The sequence below is a fragment of the Pleurodeles waltl genome, chromosome 8, assembly GCF_031143425.1.
Source record: "Pleurodeles waltl isolate 20211129_DDA chromosome 8, aPleWal1.hap1.20221129, whole genome shotgun sequence".
Classification (NCBI taxonomy): Eukaryota; Metazoa; Chordata; class Amphibia; order Caudata; family Salamandridae; genus Pleurodeles; species Pleurodeles waltl.
In genome coordinates, this window is record NC_090447.1 from 1379060432 (window position 1) to 1379075782 (window position 15351).

General features: G+C 45.8%; 1 protein-coding gene across 3 annotated transcripts in view; it reads left to right on the forward strand.

Annotated features, from left to right (window-relative positions):
• Positions 1-245: 245 nt before the first annotated feature.
• The window catches only part of CCDC82 (coiled-coil domain containing 82), a 141926-nt gene continuing 126820 nt past the window's right edge, over positions 246-15351 (forward strand). For 2 of the 3 annotated variants that reach the window (XM_069202393.1, XM_069202395.1), the window contains exon 1: positions 253-320. The gene's annotated coding sequence lies outside the window, so the exon portion shown is untranslated. Of the gene's footprint in view, positions 321-15351 lie in introns of all 3 variants that reach the window. The other variant, XM_069202394.1, reaches the window with a different exon arrangement.

The window sequence follows — 15351 nt, forward strand, 5'->3', positions numbered from 1 at the left end:
TTCCTTATTGTTTGAAATTTTATAAAAATTATATTTTTTTCTGGGAACAGGTAGTACTGGATTACTTTAGTACTTATTGCTTCGGCTAAAGTGTTCAATAAGAGCGACTCCTTTACTCCATTTTGAAATTATATGTAAGATGATACGTTCGTTCTGTACTATCTATCTATAGACAAGTTCGTACGTTTCGGCGTGAATTGTACTCCCTTCCAACATGGCTACCTTATAGGTTCTACATCGCGCGCGTTAGGTGCAAAGTCCTGTGGGGCGGCACCCGAAAACAAGGAAGCATATGCTTTGCGTGCAACAAGCAGAGGCAGGTAGGTAGAACTGGTTTCCACTTCAAATGTCGGGATCGCTGCTAATTGACCACGTCCTGTGGAAAAAACGTTCTGCCTGTGCTTTGGGCTTTTACTGCAGCTCCGTGGTGTATTGCAAGGGTTTCTTCGGAATATGGTTGACATTTCTGTGTCGCAGTGTCTGATTGTAGCAGTGACTTTTTTTTTTGGTTTTGCATCTCGAAAACCGATGGTAGCGTGCAAATGTGCCCTATTCTTTTAGAAACCTAATATTAAAGGGGTAACTGACGTTGACGGTGGAATTGCTGTTTTCCTTAATCGAGCTGCAAATGTCATTTAGAAGCAGACTTTTAACTCTGTTCCTAGTCCCTTAAATGGCGTTTGCTTTCCTAGTATTTTGGCAGTGGTAGAAACTAAGGGCCATATGTACGAACACTTTTTCCCATAGACACAGAATGGGTAAAAACCTTTGCTACATCTGGCCCTAAGTACTGCGTGAATGCATAACACCATGAAGCTAAGTGACATTGTCAGAAGCGACCGCAAAGCTCTTTCTTTCCTTAAAACCTATTACGAAGATTTCATGGATATGATCAGTTAACCACAGATAACTGGCTAATGAATACTTTTGCTAGCCCAGCGCATTGAAAGAATATACAAGATTAGTTTCCCTGTTGCAAAACGTAGTAGATATCCTTAGTTCTTTGAAAAGCTTCTAAACTAGTGCTGCGTTTTCATTTAACAAATAAGGACATTCTATGGGTTGCGATCATTGTTTGCTTCACCTCACCCTATTTGACTGATGTGCATGAAAAAAGTGATTTGTTGAAGAAAAGTCCATAACTCCCTATATTGTGTGCCGTGAGCTACACGAACACCTGAGATGTGACAAAAACAACAAACACAGATCCCGCCCGGAGGGGCAGTTCATTGGTTGTTCGTGATTGCTAACACGCCTTGTCCTTGGTAAACTTACAAGTGGACGCATATAGGTCGATGAATCTTTTGGAGCGCATAGAGTATCCTAGTTAAGTGGTAACGAGTGAAACATCAATAAACATCATAACCAACATGTAATGCCATAAAACCTAGTCTAATAAAAAAAAATACCATCACTCTCAAAAGGGTTAATTCGTTTTATTCCCTATTAATTACAATTTTAATCAAAAACCTTTATTTCGAGAATCATTTGGTTAATCAACCTTTATTAGCACCAAGATTTATTAATAAGCAATAATTGAGATTTTCCTAGCCTTGGTGTCTGAAAGGCTAGATTTTATTAAAGACACGGAGGCGAGTATTATGCAGTCTTTTCTTGCTTTAATTACGAACAGCAGCCAAGCAAGAACTACAGTATCCAGAAACAAAAGAACTACAAAATGACCTCATAGTGTAGTAACCAATGGGATATCACAATGCACTACTAATATCTTAACTGCGAGCAACAAGTCCTCTTTTCTTGATGCGAACTAAAGAGGAGAAGTAACCAAAACAATCACATAGAACATAAAAACCAAAGTCATAAAGTCCATGCAACCATCTCGAAGATGACGGAGACCGAAGGACGACTGGAAGGTATAGTCGATGTCGCACAAATCCAAGCTTGGTAAGAGACGTTGGTGTGTATCACCCTGAGCCAACACCGGAAGAGGGAGTTGGTACTGAAAGAGAGAAACAGGGCGGGTTAAATCGTGGTGGGATAATACTCGCCTCCGTGTCTTTAATAAAATCTAGCCTTTCAGACACCAAGGCTAGGAAAATCTCAATTTTATTACAAGACCGGAGGCTCCTATTATGCATGTTCAAAGCATTGCAATCACAGAATCTGAGACATGAGAAATCGGTTTACAATAAAAAGTTCTAAACGTATTTTCATTCGACCAGTCTGCAGATCTGAGAATATCCTGTAAAGAGGAACCTGCCCAAAAAGCACGAGAGGCCATAGCCCCCCTGGCCGAATGGGCACCAAAGGCACTAATATCAATGCCAGCAAGGGACATAACCCATTTAACCCAACGAGCCAGGGTAGGGGAAGACACAGGAAGGTGAGGTTTCTGAAAGGAAATAAGTAGTTGGGATGAAGAGGATGATCTCAAATCTGCAGTACGGGTTACATAAGTTTTTAAGCAATTTGCAACACATATATTGGGTTGAGAGGGAAAATATGGATAATTAATACTAGACAAGTTAGTTTTCGTACGTTTTTTGATCTGAAACGAAACACCAAGGGGAGAAAAGAAAAAGGAAGTAACATCCAGTGCTCTAACATCTGAGATCCGCTTGATAGAAACTAAACATAAAAGGATGGTTAACTTAGCCGAAAGCTGTTTGAGAGATAATAATTCATTATCAGGCCACGAGGTAAGAAAACGCAACACCAGAGTAACATCCCACATAACATTATATTTAGGAGACGGTGTATTAACGTATCTTACTCCCTTTAACAATTGACAGACCAGGGGATGCTCTCCAACTGGCCTACCATCAACTCTTTGATGTTCAGCAGAAATGGCAGATCTATACAAATTAATAGTGCGATAAGCCTTACCTTGAGAAGCCAAAGAAGCCAAAAAATTTATAATTAATACTACATTCGCTGAAAAGGGATCTGAATTCCTGTCCAGGCACCAGCTGCACCAAAGGGACCAAGCTGACTTATAGGCCCTGGAAGTTCCCGGGGCTCTGGCCTGCTGGATAAATTTAACAGCGTCCTCCGAAATTCCTGGGACTCCCCAGGACGACCCGAAACTTTCCAAGCTATGAGGAACAGGGATCCGTCGAGAATCAACTGATGTTGATGGCCCTGAGGATTCAAGAGGAGATCGGGAAATTGGGGCAGCCAAAGAGGCGGAGCGATCGCCAGCTCTAATAGAGTCGGATACCACGGTTGGGTCTGCCAGAAAGGAGTTACAATCACCAGAATAGACCGTTGCCTGCGCACCTGAGCGAGGACTCTGGGGACGAGAAGGAAAGGGGGAAAAGCATATAGAAGGGAAGTCGGCCAAATCTGAAGAAAGGCATCTGTGGCCAGGGCTTGTGGATCTGGCCTCCAACTGAAATATGAAGGAAGGTGAGAATTGAGGCGAGAAGCAAACAGATCTATAGACATTTCTCCAAAGACAAAAGAAAGGTGACTGAACACTGAAGGGTGCAGTTGCCAATCGCTGGAATCGTGAAGGTGTCTGGAATACCAATCCGCTACTGTATTGAATCTGCCTGGCAGGAAAACCGCCTTGACTGAAATCCGACGAGGCAGACAATATTCCCAAAGATGTTTTGCCAGAGAGGAGAGTATCTTTGACCTGGTACCTCCTAGGTGATTGATGTATCTGACCGCGGACAAATTGTCCATCCTGAGAAGGATGGTGCAACTTACCCTGTTCTTTGCAAAAGTGCGGATGGCAAAGGAACCTGCAAGCATCTCTAAACTGTTGATGTGCAAGAAGGACTCCTTCAGAGACCATGCGCCCCCAGTCGAGAACTGACCACATCTCGCGCCCCAACCCGTCCGACTTGCATCGGATTCTAATACAAGATCTGGGGCGGCAGAGAAGATAGTTCTGCCGTTCCAGGCATCTAGATGGGTTAGCCACCACTGAAGCTCTTCTTTGGATTCGGCATCTAAGACCAAGGGATCCGAATAAGCGAGACCCTTGTGAAGATGACGTATTTTGAGCCGTTGCAGGGCTCGATAATGTAAAGGACCTGGGAAGATTGCCTGAATGGAAGAAGCTAACAGACCTACTAGGCGTGCCAGATTTCTGAGAGAGATCTGCGGAAGGGAAAGGGAGTGGCGAATCTCCTTCTTGATCAATGAAACCTTGTGTTGCGGGAGCTGCAACACCGATAGAGTGGTATTTATTCGAAAACCGAGAAACTCCAAAGATTGAGTCGGAACTAAAACCGACTTTTGCACATTGATGAGAAAACCTAAATCGCGAAGGAGGTTTAGACACAGTTGAAGATGATCTAGAAGTAGATTTTTGTCCTGTGCCATCAAAAGGAAGTCGTCCAAATAGAGAATTAAACGCACCCCGTGAGACCGGAGAAAGGCTGCGACGGGTTTGAGAATCTTGGTGAAACACCAAGGAGCGGAAGAAAGGCCGAAGGGAAGAACTCGAAAGCGGTAAAAAGAGTCCTGCCATTGGAATTGAAGAAACTTCCTGTGTGAATGATGAATTGGGACTGTGAGATAGGCGTCTTGCAGATCCAGTCTGATTAGCCAATCTCGGTGAAGCAGAATGTCCCTGAGATGGAGAATAGTCTCCATCTTGAAGTGACGATAGATTATAAAATTGTTGAAAGCCTTGAGATTCAACACCAGACGAAATTTGTGATTCTTCTTCTGAACTAGAAAGATGGTGCTGAGGAAGCCCGAAGAGTCGAATTGAACAGGCTCTATTGCGCACTTGGCCAGGAGAGATTGGATTTCGACGCGCAAAAGCTCGTTTTGCTCTTGGGAAAAAACTAGGGGTATAGGGACGCGACTCTGAACTGGCATCTGATAGAATTCTAACTGGTACCCTTGAACAGATTGAATCACCCAGGGATCTGAGGTGAGAGAACGCCATGAATCGAGACACAGAGCTAATCTGCCCCCTACAGGAGGAAGGCCAGAAGCGGAAATACTTACCGGAGGTTTGGTCTCCCCTGCTGGAGTAACCTCTGGACCGGTAGCCTCTTGAACGATGGGGATAGAACTTCGGTTTGTATCCTGAATAGGATTCAGGTTGAGATTGCTGGTTGAAGGAGTCTCTGTTGGAATATTGATTCCTGATGGAGCGGCCGGCAAAGCGACTCCTGCCTTTGCCGGCCCTGGCAAAAACCCGAGACGAAAAAATTTTCTTCATCGAAAGCTGGGCCTTATCCAGAGAGGCAAAGGTGGACACATATTTGCCCAAATCTTTAATAAAAGAATCTCCAAATAACAGGCCTTTGGCCAAAGGACCCTCATCTTTTGAGGCCAGAGAAGTTAATTTGGGATCGATCTTTAAAAGCAGACTCTTCCTCCTTTCAATCGAAAGTTGAGTGTTGGCGTTCCCCAGCATACAAATAGCACGTTGCGCCCAGTTTGAAAGGACCTCCGGATCAATAGGGTTACTATCCATTTTTGCTTCTTCCGCCAAATCAAAAATTCTGGTGAGAGGGCCCACCAAATCAAGAAGCTTGTCCTGGCAACCCGACCAGGCTCTATCCACGCCCTTTTTGGGATCCTTGCCGAATTTTGAGAAGAACATCAGCATGTTAGGATCAATTACCGGAGTTGCTGTTATATTATCCGGAAGAGAGGGACGAGGACACTCTGACTTGAGTTTATTACGAGCGGCTTTATCCAGAGGGTGACGTAAAAAGAAAGAAACATAATCTGCCACATGCTCTGATGGGTACCACTCCTTTGAATTTGGATGGACCATGAAGGAGGGATCAAATAAGGGTTCACCAGCATGGTCGACTAAATCGTGAGACACTAGGTGTACGTCACCACCGTCAGGAGGAGAAATTCTACGCCTTTTCTCCAGAGGCCCATAAGAAACTGGATCTTCTGATCCGTCCACATCGCCCTCATGGCTGGAAACATTATCATCGTCATCCGTGTCTCTTAACTGCGAAATATATAAAGGAGAAGGAGGGGGACCCGATTTATAGACCTCTCGGGTGGAAGGACCAGAGGAAACGCCTTTGGACGTCATTGGGAGAGTGGTCGCACGTTTCCTGCTCTTATTAAAAGGCAATTTGGAAGAAGACATCATCTTTGAAACCGAGGCTTCAAAATTTTTGGTAACCTCAGACATGGAAACTGAGACTGCCTGCTGTACAGAGTCCCTTATGAAGGACTTCAAACTCTCCTGAAACACCTGGGAATCCTCTTCCCCAGCCATAATGTAAAAACACACTGGTCACCGAAGGGTTAATTTTTTGAGGAAAAAGAAAAAGGAGTGTCTGAAGGGGCGGGACCGAGCCAAGGGAGGCGGTTCAATGCAGTCGAAGTCGACTGACAGACGAGGGCAGGAGTTGAGAATGCCAAACGAGGCAAAGTGAGCCAATTATGCTCAAATAGCAAGCAAACCCGGTCGGAAATAAAGACGCGACGCGAGTATCAGCTGACAAGGTTTGCCGGCCCAAAGAATGTGAGGAATGCTACGCGTGCGCTGAAAGGAATGCGCCGCGCTCGAGCGCGCGTCCTCAACGGCCGAAGACGGCCGTTGAGAGACGCTGTGTCGGAAGGACAGAAAAAAGGACGCGCGTTCCCTTATAATAACCGCGCGCTAAACACACAAGTTTCACAATGCAATAGTAATAACAGTAAGCACAATAAACAACCGAGCAAGTAATGTAGGTACTTATCTTGACTGCGAGCAGCAAGAAAAGAGGACTTGTTGCTCGCAGTTAAGATATTAGTAGTGCATTGTGATATCCCATTGGTTACTACACTATGAGGTCATTTTGTAGTTCTTTTGTTTCTGGATACTGTAGTTCTTGCTTGGCTGCTGTTCGTAATTAAAGCAAGAAAAGACTGCATAATAGGAGCCTCCGGTCTTGTAATAAAATTTCAACCTAAGTCAAACATTTGTTAATCATTGAATAATTCAGCAATGCAAGTCAGTCAGTCTACCATTACCATAAAGTCGCCCTTGTCAGCCTACCTATCTCAAATTAGCATCAGCATGAGGGTCTTCATGCGAAAACAATTTAGCCAAAAATCATTAATTTGGAAAAAATCTAACTAAGAGAGAAAAACATGTTAAGCAGCGCAGTCGGTACCTAGAAGAAGAAGCACACATTAGTCAGTCAACATTTTATAGCTACCTATCCAAGATAGATCAGCAACGGGTCAGTCTTCGTCTCCAGGTCATCAGTCAACGGCAAGTCTCGGGCCCACAGGGAGCAATCCCAATTTTCAGCACTTCGGACAGCATCTCCTGACGTCATCAACTTTCACCTCTCCACTCTGATTTCCCTTCTCGTGTCATGACTTTTTATTAGGGTCTCTCAGTCCGTCCCACAAATTTCTAATTGGTCAACCTTATCTGGGGTTATGATTCTACCCTATAGTTTTTGTTTACCACTTGTTTGCATCGGTTCAAGCATCAAGTTCCATTAATATGATTGGTCCTTCTGTCGATGAGAACATTATCCGTCTCTTCAGGTAACTAAATTGTTGCCCACAGTCTCTTAGTCAGTGCTTCCATTGTTCTAGTCCTGGGAAAGTACATTTAACCTACTCTACACATAATTGTATCAATTTATTCTGATCATCTCCTGTCCACTGGTACATTGCAAAAAATTCTAGCAGAGCTTATCTGAACTCTGTACAGTTCAAGGTTTTTTTCTCCAGTTCCAGTCCTCAACAGCTCATCGTGTCTCCACGTGTAAGCAAGCAAGGCCCAGCGCCGACCAGGCCTCTAGTTCGGCTAAGTTAAGAATACCAAGCATCATAAAACATAGGTTATATCATTAGTTATGTCATATTAATACATAATTCTTATATTTTCACATTATTTTAGTACTGTTAACATACATGGTGACCACTCCCCGTGGGCACATTTTACTCATTACACGTTATTTTCAATTATTAGTTTCATTTGTCATTATTTCTCATTAGTATGTATACGCAAATCATTAGAATATACTCATATTAGCATATCTTCTCCAACATGATAGACTTAACTAATTTGATCAGGACTGATTTGCTTATTTCTGGTCTCAGACTAGAATGGCACAGGGCTGAAAAATTACAGACTGCAGCCCTGCCAAGATTTCCAGGTGGATGCATAATGTGCTGATCTAGTCCAGAATTTTTATTGGAATTCTGAGACTTGTAGGCTTGGTCATCCCATTATAAAACATGACTTCAAGTCCTAGAATCGAAAGGAAAAAACCTGGACTGGAGCAGCACATCCCATATGGACCTGGGAAACTTGGCAGCTATGAGATGAATGGTTTCAAGCTAGCTCCAGTAGCTGAGATTGAGTCAGGCGTTCCTTCCATCACTTTGTTATTTTGACGATAAATGTTTTGTTGATGGTTTGTTGTAGAAAGACAACATAACAATACAAGGTACCCCTTTTCTCCGTGCACCTTGCCAGTGCTTACCACTAAAAACAATAATCTTTCTGTTTTTCATATATAACCCTCACGCACTACAGTAGTGGCATGCTTTATTATCGGGTTCACCCTGTCCCCTGAAAGGCAGAGTGGCCTTGACCATATTCCAGGGAACACTTTTGTGGTGACCATGAGAGCTAAGTTTAATAAAAAGGTCTCATCCACACCCAGGTATCCCTTTATTAGTAAGGTGGATGGACACAATCGAAAATCGAGGGCTAATGAAGGATACTAGTGATCCTATGACCTTCACTGTGTCAGCATGTTACTGCCCTACTCTGTGACCAAACAATTGTGCGGGACATTCATCAGGACAGGTTCTAACTACTATCGCCTAGCCCAGTGACAACCTTTGAGTGGCCTTTCAGTGCCTCATGCACACCTCTTTAATATGCACGGTGAGTACTATACACGTCTGATCAATGTAACATACCCAAATCACTCTAAAAACCAAGCAGTAAATTTCAGCAAAAATGGGAGTGACCACTCAAAAAGGAGCATTTTCTCACATCAGTTTGGTCTCTTGTTTGCAAAGGCTTTTGGGGGATCAAATGGTGCCTCACCGAGAACGAATGACACTGTAACAGCAGGGATCAAGAGGCTGATCAGGGCAGAGGGCACGTAACACACAGTAATAAGTGAAAACACTGCAAAAGGACACCACACCAGTTTTAGAAAAACAGCCAATATTTATCTGTGTAAAACAAGACCAAAATGATAAAAATCCTACATACAGTGCTAAAGACATGATTTTTGCAAGATTTACACAAATATACAGTTCCTTGAAGTTGATAGCTTCACCTGAGGCTATCACAGCGTCGTGATCAACAAAACCTACAGTATAGGCCAGCCTCGGCGTCGCAGGCCAGCTACGGTGTCGAGTAGACCCGCAAACAGTACCTTTGGAGTTGCAGGGCATCGTGATCCTCGCGGTGAGCTCTGTAGAGCTGCGTCCCTGGCATCGCGGTGTCGGTTCCCGAGTCTCTGCGGGGGTTATCGGGCCCTTGAAGTCACACGCTTTGCAGAATGAACTCTGGGCTGATGAAGTCAGGAGCGCTGGCGTGGATGGCGTCAGAGCTGTGGTGCGCAGCGGGATGATGTGACCTACGGTGCCCACAGGTCTCGATGCAGGCAGCGGCTCGGAGGCAGCGTCCAGCGGCATCGGTGAGACCAGGGCTACGATGTGAATTGGGGCAGTGCGACATGCGGTGTTGTTGTCGTTGCTGAAGCGATGTCCTCGGTCGACCCAGGCCGGCGGTGTGGGCGGTGCTTCGTGACTGTAGGAGGCTGGCCTGGTTTGAAGTGGGTGCCGAAGGTACTTACACCTTATACCAGGTCCAGTTATCCCTTATTAGTGAAATGTAGGCAGTGTTCTAGCAGCTTAGGCTGTCTAGAGGTAGCTGTAGCAGAGCAGCTTAGGTTGAACCAGGAGACATGCAAAGCTCATGCAATACCACTATAGTTACACAGTACACAATAAAAGACAATACTCAGTGTTACCAATAATAAAGGTACTTTATTTTAGTGACAAAAGGCCAAAAATATCCTAGAGGCAATACTCCCTCTGGAGGTAAGTATTATACACAATATATACACTAGTAACCAAAATCAGGTAAGTATACAGTCCTAGAATAGTGCAAAAGTAGAAAATACAATAGTTTGCAATGGGTCTAGGGGCAACACAAACCATGTTCTAAAATAGTGGAACACGAATCACCAATTCCCCCCAGGCAAGTGTAGTATGTAGAGGGGCGTTGGGAATGTAGGAAAACACCAAAGGTAAGTAAAGTACCCCACCCCAGATCCAAGGAAAGCAGGAGTAAAGTACAGAAAGTTTCCTCAGGGCACACTACAATTCGTGATAAGAGATTTTGCAAAAACCAAGCAAGACTGCAATCAACAAACAATGGATTCCTGGACAGTCTACAGGTAAGCAAGGTGATACTACCACCTGCTTTGAGCCAGTACCTCCACCCCAACTATGTTGTACTACAGCTAAGGGGAGAGACTGAGTGGAGTTGTTGACATCAGTAACCTGGCACTTCTGTCCAAGGAGGTGTTGTGCAGGTGACACCAAATTTTCAGTCAGCCAAGTGACAATTTTGTGTAGGTTCCTGGAGCTAACGTTTTCCTCCCTGTCCTCATGAGTCCTTGAAACTTTCAGTGCTGCTGCTGCAGGGATTCCTGGCTAAGGCCAACTTTTGCTGCTGTAGCCTCAGTCTGGCCTCCTCCAATCTCAGCTTTCTGAATTCCCTATCTAGGGACTTATCCTCAGGGTTGGATGTGTGGGAAACTTCTGATACAGAAGTGACATGGGAATGAGCAGAGGTTGACCTTTCCCTAACTTGAGTTACTCTAGTAACCTGGCCTCTAGGTGTGAAGGGTACCCTACCTGTGTGTGACCCCTTCCCACTACCAGCTGCACTAGGAGGTTTATTAAGGGAAATATCTGTGGAATGACCCTCCCCTGGATCTTCAGAATGCTATCCTGAACCTACCTGGGTGGAATCTCCCTCTACCTCCCCTTCTGGCTGTATCTGACCAGTAGGATGTTCCTGGTCATCTTGCAAGAGGAGATTCAAGAGAAATTCCTTTTTAGGGTTCTGCCCAATCCCTAAGCTTCATTCTAAGCAGAGGCCCCTCAGACTTTTGAAATTCAAGCTTTCATAAGTGGACTTCACAGCCCTGGGGGTAGCCTCTACAACAGACATAGTGAAAGAAAGAGGCTAGGGAGAGGAGTGAAAGTTAGCAAACTATTTGGTCTACTTTTTAGAGAAGAGAAAAAAAACATGTCAGAACTTTTGAAAACGTTTAGAAAGTTTGAAAGAACTCTTTAGAAAGTGAAAAATTACTGCCAGGTCCAATTGTATATAGCTCCAGGTATTAGAGTACACTTTTCTTGTGAAAAGCACTAGTAACAAAGTGGGAAAGCAATTGGAAGTAGTTATTGCACCACCAATGTAGGAGGCTGGCCTGGTTTGTAGTGGATACCTAGGGTACTTACACCTTATACCAGGTCCAGTTATCCCTTATTAGTGAAATGTAGGAAGTGTTCTAGCAGCTTAGGCTGTTTAGGGGTAGCTGTAGCAGAGCAGCTTAGGCTGAACTAGGAAACATGCAAAGCTCCTGCAGTACCACTATAGTTACACAGTACTTATACACAATAAAAGACAATACTCAGTGTTACCAAAAATAAAGGTACTTTATTTTAGTGACACAAGGCCAAAAATATCTTAGAGGCAATACTCCTTCTGGAGGTAAGTATTATACACAATATATACACTAGTAACCAAAATCGGGTAAGTATACAGTCATATAATAGTGCAAATAGTAGAAAATATAATAGATTGCAGTGGGCCTAGGTGCAACACAAACCGTATACTAAAATAGTGGAATGCGATTCCTGAATTCCCTCCTAGCCAAGTGTAGTGTGTAGAGGGGTGCTGGGAGTGCAGGAAAACACCAAAGATAAGTAAAGTACCCCACCCCAGAGGCCAGGAAAGCAGGAGTAAAGTACAGAAAGTTTCCTCAGGGCACACCACCTGTCATGATAAGAGATTTTGCAAGAACCAAGCAAGACTGCAATCAACAAACAATGGATTCCTGAACCTGAAGACCTGTGGAGATAGCAGACCAAGTCCAGAAGTCAACGAAGAGTCCAGGAAGGACAGGAGCCCCTGCCAACCTAGAAGATCGTGCAAAAGTGAATTCTCTGGTAAGAAGAAGAGTACAGAAGAGCACCAAAGAAGATGGCTGTGGGTTCCTGCTTGGTGCAAGTGGTGTCCCACGTTGATTTGTTGGATGCAGGCTGTTTGCTTTGCTGGATTCCGCCAACAAGCCTTAGTTCAAGCAAGTACGCGGTTTGCGTCAAAAAAAGAGTGGCCTAGGGGTCCCAACTCGGACTGAGGAGACAGAGGGGGCTCTCAGCACTTCAGAGAGCCCACAGAAGACCAGGCAGCACTCACAGGAGTTCCAGAACACTGGGACAAAGAAGATGCAAAGTGCTGTCGCCACCGCGCTACAAAGGAAGGTCCCATGCCGCCGGAGAACAACTCAGCGTAATTGTGCGTCACAGGATGGTGTGCTGGGGACCTGGGCTACACTGTGCACAAATGATTCTTGGAAGAAGTGCACAGAAGCCCAAGGAGCTGGAGTAGACATGGTGCACAGGGATACTATCGCAGCACAGGGAGGCAAGCTCTTACCTCCACTAAATTTGGACAGCCAGACCTTAGGACAGTCTAGGTCATGTCGGTTTACCACCTGCGTTCCAGGGAGCACGCTCGTCGTCAGGAGAGGAGCCCCAGAGTACTGGTTGTCATCTCAGAAGGGTGCCTGCAGAAGCAGGGAAGTGACTCCTTCACTCCATGGGAGATGCCTTAGTTTCTTCTGGTGCAGGATGGAGACAGGCAATCCTCAGAGCATGCACACCTTGGAAACTGTTGCAAATGCTGGCTGGAGCTGAAGTTACAGGTCACAGGAGTTGTCCTTGATACTTTGTTGCAGTTACAGCAGTTCCTGGAGCAGTCTGCGGTTGATCCGACGTTCGGAAGCTGAAGCAGAGGATTCCTGGAGGAGTCTTGCAAACTGAATCTGAGGAAACACCCAGAGGAGAGTCCCTAAATAGCCCTAAGTGGGGGATTGGCCACCTACCCAGGTATGCACCTATCAGGAGGGGTATCTGTGATCACCTGCTGGCAGTGGCCACTCGAAGGTCTCCATAGTGTCCCCACACCGTGGACTCCAAAATGGCTAACGCCAGGGACACTGGAGGATCTCTGGGTACCACCCCTAGGGTGTTGATAGACAGAAGTGTGGTCACTCCCCTTTCCTTTGTCCAGTTTCGCGTCAGAGCAAGGACTGGGGGTCTTTGAACGGATGTAGACTGGCTTATGCAAGGAGGGTGCCCTTCAAAGCATTTCCAGAGGCTCTAGGAGCCTACCCCTCCCAAGCCTCTAACACCTATTTTCAAGGGGAGAGGGTGTAACTTCCTCCTCCCAGAGGAAATGCATTGTTTTGCCTTCCTGGGATTGAGCTGCTCAGTCCCCAGGATTGGGGTTGGCCCCCTAATACCAGATTTGGAATGGGGGGGGGGGAATTCCATGATCTTAGACACCTCACATGGCCATATTCGGAGTTACCGTTGTGGAGCTACATATATGCAATGACATATATGTGGTGCAAGTGTGTAATGGTGTCCACGCATTCACAAAGTCCAGGGAATTGGCCCCGGACAACATGGGAGCACCTTTGCTAGTGCAAGGTTGCCCTCACACATAGTAACTTTGCACCTAGCCATCAGTAAATGAAGGTTAGACATGTAGGTGACTTATAAGTTACTTAAGTGAAGTGAAAATGGCTGTGAAATAGTGTGTGGACTATTTCACTCAGGCTGCAGTGGCAGTCCTGAAGAAAGGTTTGTCTGAGCTCCTTATGGGTGGTAAAAGAAATGCTGCAGCCCATAAGGATCTCCTGGTACCCCAATGCCATTGGTACCTAGTTGCCATGTACTAGGAACTTATAAGGGAGGTCCAGTGTGCCAATTAGAATTGGAATATGGAGTCACCAAACTATAGTGACAAATTTGGTAAGTAGAGAGAGCATAAGCACCGGAGTTCTGATTAGCAGAACGTCTGTGACACAGTTAAGCATACTGACAACACACACGTAGGCCACAAACTATGCGCACTGTGGTCCTGGCTAGCAGGATCCCAGTGAGAGAGACAAAACACACTGACAAATAGGGTTTTAACTATGAGAACTGGGGTCCTGGCTAGCAGGGTCCCAGTGAGACAGTAAAAACACACTGACAAACCCTCACAAATAGGCCACAATTGGGGGTAACCATGCTAGAAAGAGGCTACTTTCTCACAGTGACCCACAGGCCAAGGGGCAGGCAGGGATGGGTGGTGACGACACTGGAGTCAATGGTGCTGGCGCCACTGGACCGGGGCTGCAGTACAGGAAGGGACGCTGGTTTGTGTACCTCACGAGCGATGTCCACAGGCCACAGTGCAGGCAGCAGCGCCAGTGTCAGCAGGAGCGTCGTCATCAGGGATGCCCAGGCTGCCCTGTGAGCAGGCGATGCTGGAGTGCAGGGCCCACAGTTCGCGGTGCGAGCAGCAGCTCAGTGAAGGCTTCCGATGAAGGTGTCAGTAAGACCAGGGTCGTGGCGCGAATCGGGGCAGTGCGGCATCAGCAGGTCACAGTGCAGGCCAGTGGCGTTGTTGCTGGCATTGCAGTAGTTTCTTCTCTTGAACAGTACAAAACACACAGTTCCCAGTGCAGCAGGTCGAGGTAACTGAAGTCTTTGGTGTTCCTGGGACTTCCAAAAGGAGGCAATCTCTATTCCAAGCCCTTGGAGAACTTTCTCAAGCAGGACACACAGCAAAGTTCACCCTTTGCATGCTTGTCAGGCAGAAGCAACAACTGCAGGCCATCCTAACAAAGCAACACAGCAAAGGGACAGTACGCCTCCTTCAGCTTTTCAGCTTTTCTCCTGGGCAGAGGTTCCTCTTGATTCCAGAAAGATTCTAAAAGTTTAGGGTTTTGGGTCTACTACTTATACCCCTTTCTGCCTTTGCAGTTGGTAAACTTCAAAGCAAAGTCTCAAGTGTTTGCAAGATCTTTCGTTGTCCAGGCCAGGCCCCAGACACACACCAGGGGGTTGGAGACTGCATTGTGTGAGGGCAGACACAGCCCTTTCAGGTGTGAGTGGCCACTCCTCCCCTACCTCTCAGCACAGATGGGTCATCAGCATATATAGGCTACACCCCAGCTCCCTTTGTGTCACTGTCTAGAGGAGAGGTGTAAACAGCCCAACTGTCAAACTGACCCAGACAGGGAATCCACAAATGGACAGAGTCGCAGAATGGTTTAAGCAAGAAAATGCCTACTTTTTAAAAGCACTGGAACCAATGCCGCACCTGATCCAGCGACACCACGA